Genomic DNA, 8,135 nt, shown 5'->3' on the forward strand with positions numbered 1-8,135 from the left:
TAATCAAATTTGCCCCTTCCAATCACTACAACAAAATTGGATTTATAGGACGGCTAAAATGTTTAAACGTCTTAATATGATACTTTATAGGACTAAACTATAAAAGTCATATATAAAAGTGTTAGAACAGATTTATACGACGTTTTTATAATAAAGTATCGCATTAGCTATTTTATAGGACATTTTTAAGAAGCATCTCATAAAATCTTTTTATAGGACAGTTTGTTTATATGACACTTTTTTCAAATATTGTCGTATAAAATAACTAATACTATCCTTTTATTTCAAAAGCGTCAAGGCCAAAAACATCATAAACATATTATAACACTTTAGATATAATGTTTTTTTTGTTTGTTCCTATAAAACTAAGTTCTATAAAGCATCATATTATGATCTTCAGAAATTCTAGGTGTCTTATAAGCCTAATGTTGTAGTGAAATAAAAAAACCAGATTCCTTCCATTTATGAAATAACCCTGTCAAACAAAACTTTTCAAATCTGTATAAACAGATCAATTCACATTCTCAACTTTATACATACATGACTTAATGAAAAATCAACCAACCAGCACTTAGTATCATAATTAAATAAGATTGGTTAATAATAAAGTATGAGTCATAACCCATATGATTTAAAATAATTTGATCCGAGTCATAATCCAACTCACTTTCTTGCCTTTTTCTTTCACCTTTTTAAAACGTAAATTACACGTTTTGGTCTATATGATTTGCACGGTTAAATATTGTACGTCATTTCTGTAACATTTTAATAGTATATCTCCCAACTCTCAAATTAACATTCTAAACCAAATGAAACAAAACCCTAAATCTTTAATCTTCAACCAAGAACGAAACATAAAAAACCCATATATTCTTCTTGGAATTGAAATTAGGAACGAGAACCAGAACCCAGGGAATTGAAACCGAAAGTTTTTACGACTAGATGTTGGAGAGAACGAAAACGAAAATCCACTGTCATTGTCAACATAACAATAAACTTACTTGAATACAATTATACACAAATGAATATTAAACTAATTAAAAAATATCAATTATAAATTATGAAGTGATTCACATACAACTTATAATTAAGAATCACATGTGAATCTATGTTATGATTCATGTGTTCACATATGAATTTTGAACTGATTCAAAATCTCAGTTATAAGTTTTAAATTGAATCACGTACAAGTTATGACTATGATTCACATATTAACCTATGTTAGGATTCACATGTTTCCATATGAACCAATGAAAAACAGTGATGTTCGTATTCACATATAAGATTTAGACAAATAAGATTTAATTCAATTTGTAGATTGTAAATTAGCCAATGTAAAAAAATTGAATGAAAATCAATGATTATTTTAAAATAAAGACTTGATGATAACCACAAAGACCAAAAATGTAATTTATTCTGGACTAGAAGACAAACGTGAGAAAAAGCATAGAACACGTTAGTCAACCAACCAAAGTCAAGTTCATAATATAATATTGAGTGAGTCAAAAATTTAATAACTGCAATATATCTTGGAATTTGGGTTTCTAATTTTACATTTTATGGACATTATCAACTGTTTAAGATGTTATGTTTAGGTTAGATCAGATTAAATCAACAAAGTATAGTATGTTTTATTTAAAGACGGGTCTGAAAAACTATTATTATTGTTTTAAATAATAAAAATCAAATCAAACTCAACTGAGTCCGAAAGAGAGGTTAATTGTGCCAAATGGTTTGATCATTTTAGATTCAACAAAATTGACAATCACCGGTTATGTTAGTAGTTTGTAAAAATATGAACGCTAAAACTAAAAGTATAAAAATACAAAAATGAAAAAAATCACACGCTGTAAAAAACACGTGCATCAGTATGACATGGGTCACGCCTTACACAAACACTACAAGTTTTATTGCAATGGTCGAGAACTCGAGATGCGTTTTACGTCATGGCACGTCATCGTGCGCCTTTTAAACACCGAGTATTATACGTCTTAGATGTAAAAAATATATATATATTTAATAAAATAAAGATTTTCAAAATTCTTTTATATTAAATGGAAATTTCCAACCACTTTGAATTCAAGCGTTTTCTTACGCTGAAATCCAAAATTCCCATTAATTTTCTCTCTGCTTTTTCTAAATTGGATTTTTATTAGATACTAAAATTCATATAAATATATATATTTGTTTTTATCAAGAAAATAATATTATTTTAATTATGTGTTATTGTATATAAATTTTTATTAAATAGATTAATACAATATATATTTGTTTTCATCAACAAAATTTTATTGATTAAACGGGCGGACCAAATTTTAAAATGAAAGTTGGAAGGACAAAATCTATTATAAAAATAAAAATAATTCGAGTAATCAATCTATTATATTAATGAAAAATAGTTTGAAGGGCCACAATTGTTATAAAATGAAAAATAGTTTGAGAGACTAAATTTGTTTTTGAAAATGAAAGTTGAGGGAGAGGAAGGTGTGAATAGACAAAATTGCCTCTCACTAACAAAAGTGTTTGGCGTTTGGTTCGCAGATTCTGGAAGAATCCGATGGAATTGGAATGATGAATTTCATTGACCAAATTTTATTCCCCCGTTTGGTTCATTCTTTTTCAAGAAAGAAATCTTCAAAATCCTACAAATTCCACAAATAAATGAATTTAACATTACTTAGCAACTACATGGTATTTTGATGGAATGAAATCTCTATCTTTATTATATCAAATATGCCCTTAACCTAATATACTTTAATCTCATAAAACTCAATATGACATCATCGACCACCTCTCAACCACTATTCATCTGAATCACCACCGACCACCACCATCGATCTGAACCACCGCCAACCACCACCGATCTGAACCACCGCCGACCACCACCGATCTGAACCACCATCGACCACCACTGATCTGAACCACCGCCGACCACCACCACCACCGACTACCACCGCCGTCCACCATAGATCTGAACCACCGCCGACCACCACCACCACCGCCGACCACCATCGATCTGAACCACCGCCGACCACCACCGATCTGAACCACCACCGTTCTGAACCACCGCCGACCACCACCACCGACTACCACCGATCTGAACCACCGTCGACCACCACCACCGACTACCGCCGATCTGAGCCACCACTGATCTGATTCACCGTCAATCTAAACCACCGCCGATAACTGCCACATGAACCCCCATGGACCACCACCGATCTGAACCACCACTGACCACCACCGATCTGAACCACTGTCGACCACCACCACCGACTACCACCGTCGACCAACACCGCCGCCACCGCCTATCTGAACTACCGCTGACCACCTTAATTTGAACCATTGCGGACCACCATCGATCTGAATCACTACGGACCACCACCATCTGAAACACTGTGGACCACCACCGATCTGAACCACCGCCGACCACTGTCGATTTAGTAACATCATTTGGCTTATGATTATATTTGGGTTGTGTATTTTATATTGTTTTACATATTAACTAATTATTTTATTAAAGTATTTTTAGTTTAAAAAAAACTCAAAAAAGGGCATTTTGGTCATTTTTCAATATTTTATTCAAATTCTAAAACTACATTATGTGAACCAAACAGACAGATTCCAATTCCTTGACAGATTCCATTCCAATGTCTGCCAACCAAACAAGTGGTCAAACCTGACAACATTCCATTTCATTTCCTTCAAAGTCAAATTCCTTTAACAGATTTCATTCCATCCAAAAACATTCTGCGAACCAAACGTCACCTAATGATATAGTGCAAAATGAAATATAGTTTTTTGGTAATTGTTTACAATAAAATTAGGGTGTTTAATGGTTAAGGAAGGCCTATGATGCAAAATCATACAGAGGGCTTTAGAGCTATTAAGAGACAAACTTTTTTTTGTCAAACAATATTTACTTCTTAACGATTCAGATGTTGTCTTTTAATGAAACTATTAAAAGGCAAACAAACAGTCCCTTTATAAAAGGGATCATATCCCTTGTAAAAATGAAACTGTAAGAACACCCTCTGTTAGTAATAATTTTTCAGAAAGCTTACTCGTTAATTTATGTAAATGAGAGGGACCAAATTTATATTTAAAAAACATAAAAATAACGTTTTTCACTTTTTGAAAAACCTCTCAGAAACCACATATAATAAAATGCTTTTTGGGTGGATATGAAGTTGACGTAGTCATATGTCCATATTTTCCATTTCAGCAAGATTCCTTTCCCTCTCACTCCCAATTTCCTGTAAACTATCAATTAAAATCTTTTAAATAATATATTATTTTTTAATTTAAATAAAATAAAATAAAAGTTTAAAATCATTTGCTAAAACCACTTCATCTTTTATGAGGAAACTAGAACGATACTCGTACAATATAGCAAAAGACATTTTGATTTTAATATTTGGTTTTATTATCTGTCTCTGTCGATATAACACGGTTTTACATGGTTTTGACAAAAACAATGATGTTTTATTTTTGAATAAAATATAAATTTGAAGATATTTTAAAACTTTGAAAAAAAAAATATATCGATAGTAGTATCAAATTAACTATTTAAAAATTCTCATTTTTGTATAATTTTTTAATTCAATTTTGTATTATAATTTAATTTATGTTTGATAATAATTAAATTTATTTTTGATTTAATAATATAATTCGTTATAAAGATAATTAAGTATTCTGTTAGAAGTCAATGATTATCTTAATTACATTTTAGAGTTTACATATTTAAAATGAGATTTTTATCTTGTATTTTATTATGTTTATCTACAGTTAGTTATACGAATTCAAAAATGGAGCTTTAATAAGTTGTACTTATGTAAAATTTACTTGTAATTTTGAATTTTAAGTAATATGCATTAATTAATAGTACCTCATGTATAAAAAAATGGTTTTTAAGAGTTTTTGTCAAATGTTTTATAATATAGTATAGATTAGGTAATTTTAATGAAAAGGTCTATAAAAAATGATAATAAGTTGTATGTATCAATCATAATTGGTATGTAAAATTTTATAACGTGTATCAACCAACAGTATTTATATCAACTTAATTTATGCCAAAAAAAATTTGATTGGTACTGGTTTTGTACCAAATTCAAGTTATATATATGAAAATTGTCATTTTGTGCGAATTTCGAGTGACATTTTAAGTTTTCATGTGACACATGTGGTGTTTAATGGTTGTAATTGCAGGTAATGGAACTTGTAAAAATTTAAATGTTAATATAAAATAGTTAAAGCTATATTTTTAATATCTGATACCTAAAAATGCTAAAGTTAATAAATAATTAAATAATTTGGTATCATAGTACTACCATGGTATATGACTTCCAATATTGTGTACCAACCTAGTTTGCATATCTTGTACAGTTGCCGACTCACGGTAATTGGTACCAATTTAATATGATATGCTTTGGGCACATGTTGACTAGTTTGGTTTGGTACAAAATTGTCACCCCTAATATTTTATGTAACATATTTTTAAAACCTTCAGTTTTGTACCTTGAGATATAGCATCTTATGTATTTAGATGTCTATTTTACATATGAGATTGTATGAAAATATAGCGTACTTTGTTCTGATCATTTTCTTATATAACGTACTTTGATCTGAATGTTTATCTGACCTACCCAAAGGAAGGTTGGAAATATGTTGCATTTAATAAAAATTCAAAACAAAATATGTTGTATTTTTCATGTAATTTAGTCATTTACTATGTAATAAAAAATATTTATGACATTTTTTTGGAAATTAATTGATTTTAATAATAATTTTAAGAAGTAAATTATTTTACAATACATTTTAAATTTTTTGATAACTCTGATAATTATATTTTTCTTTAATCTGGTAACTAAATAAAAATGAAATGTTATTTATTATAATTCGTCTTTTTTTAAGTCACACTAGAAGGGTACTTGTATAATACAGCGAAATATATATTGATTTTAATGCTTCAATTTTTTCTGTCCCAGTTGATGTTATAATACAGTTTTATGTGGTTTTAAGAAAACGATAATGTTTTTATTTTTGAATAAAATATAAATATAATGATATATCATAAAAAATGAAAAACAAATATTGATATTAGTACCAAACTAACTATTTGAAATTTCTCGTTTTTTTTTTTGTGTGTTTCTTTAATTCATTTTTTGTATTTTTGGTTTAATAATATAATTTTTTGTAAGGATAATAATTAAGTATTTTATTAGAACTCAATGATTATCTTAATTATATTTTAGATTCTTTATATTTAAAATGAGATGTTTATCCTCTATTTATTATGTTTATCTGCAGTTAGTTAAAGTAAATAACCAATTTTTCGAAGTTCAATGGTTTGTTTATTATAAACTAGAAGAGTATTTGCGCAATGCAGCGAGACACGTTTCGATTTTAATGTTCTATTTTATTATTTGTCTATGTCGATGTTATAATACGATTTTATGTGTTTTTAAGAAAACAGTAATGATTTTATTTTTGAATAAAATATAAATTTGAAGATATCATAAAATTTTGAAAAAAAAATATCAATGTTAATATCAAATCAACTATTTAAAAGTGCTCATTTTTTTATGTAATTTCTTTAATTTATTTTTTAATTATAATTTAATTTAAATTTAATATCGAAATAATTTATTTTTGGTTTAATAATATAACATTTTATAAAGATAATAATCAAGTATTCTGTTAGAACTCAACGATTATCCAAATTATATTTTAGAATTTTTATATTTAAAATAAGATGTTTATCCTGTATTGATTATGTTTATTTGCAGTTAGTTACACGAATTTAGATATAAAACTTTAATAAGTTGTATTTACGCACAATCTACTTGCAATCTTGAGTTTTAAGTAATATGCATTAATAAACAGTACTTTACGCATAAAAAATGGTTTTTAAGAATTTTTATCAAATGTTTTATGATATAGTATAGATTATGTGTTTCTAAGAAAGCAATAATGATTTTATTTTTGAATAAAATATAAGTTTGAAAATATCATAAAAATTTAAAAGGAAAATATATCAATATTAAATCAAATCAACTATTTAAAAGTTTTCATTTTTTATGTAATTTATTTTTTATTATAATTTAATTTAAGTTTAATAATGAAATAATTTATTTTTGCTTTAATAATATAATATTTTATAAAGATAATAATTAAGTATTATGTTAGAACTCAATGATTATCCTAATTATATTTTAGATTTTTTATATTTAAAATGAGATGTTTATCCTGTATTTATTATGTTTATCTGCAGTTAGTTATACAAATTCAGATATGGAGCTTTAATAAGTTGTACCTACGCATAATTTACTTATAATCTTGAGTTGTAAGTAATATGCATTAATAAACAGTACTTTATGTATAAAAAGTGGTTTTTAAGAGTTTTTGTCAAATGTTTTATAATATAGTATAGATACGTTCAGGGAATTAATCATTCATAAATGAGAAAGTTTAATTCTTTTTCCATTCAATAGTTTAGGAACCTAATAATTTAGAATTGAAAAGCCCTCTAACACTAGTATCTTTATGAATTCTTTGTATTTCGGAAATAAGGGAGTTCTTGTTGGATTCAGTATTAACTTTAGGAGAATGATGTTATGTTGTGTTTAAATTGGTCTCGAGTTGTTCGGGTCAGATCGGGATAAAATTGGTGAAATCTGAGACCTTAGGGGTTCGGGCAACTTAAGCCACAAGAAAATTCGCCCAAGCCACTGGAATGTGGCACGGGTCGAGCGTCTCGATGGATTTGAAATCAATGTGCAAGGCGGCTTGTAGAGCGGCCTAAGCCGCATGGAAATGGCGCCCTGGTGTAATATGTGTGTGTGTCGGCCTTTCAAGGGCGCGGACGACTTGGCTGGGATAAGCAGCGCCTCGTGCCGAGGCCTCCTTAAGCTAGGTTCTCCCCGATTATTTCTCTTAAATTTCCACCCATTTCTCCTTACCTCCCTCATTTACTCTCTACTCTTTCCTTCTCTCTTCATTTTCCCTTCCCTTGTTCGATTTTGAGAAGATTGTGGTGCTTGATGGAAGAGATCTAACCTAAGGGATTCAAGATATTTGGTTGGAATCTGAATGTTCTTGACGAGGTAAGATTTTTGGGAGTTATGTAATGATGAGGG

Source organism: Cynara cardunculus, assembly GCF_001531365.2.
Source record: "Cynara cardunculus var. scolymus isolate 2C chromosome LG 13, CcrdV1, whole genome shotgun sequence".
NCBI lineage: Eukaryota > Viridiplantae > Streptophyta > Magnoliopsida > Asterales > Asteraceae > Cynara > Cynara cardunculus.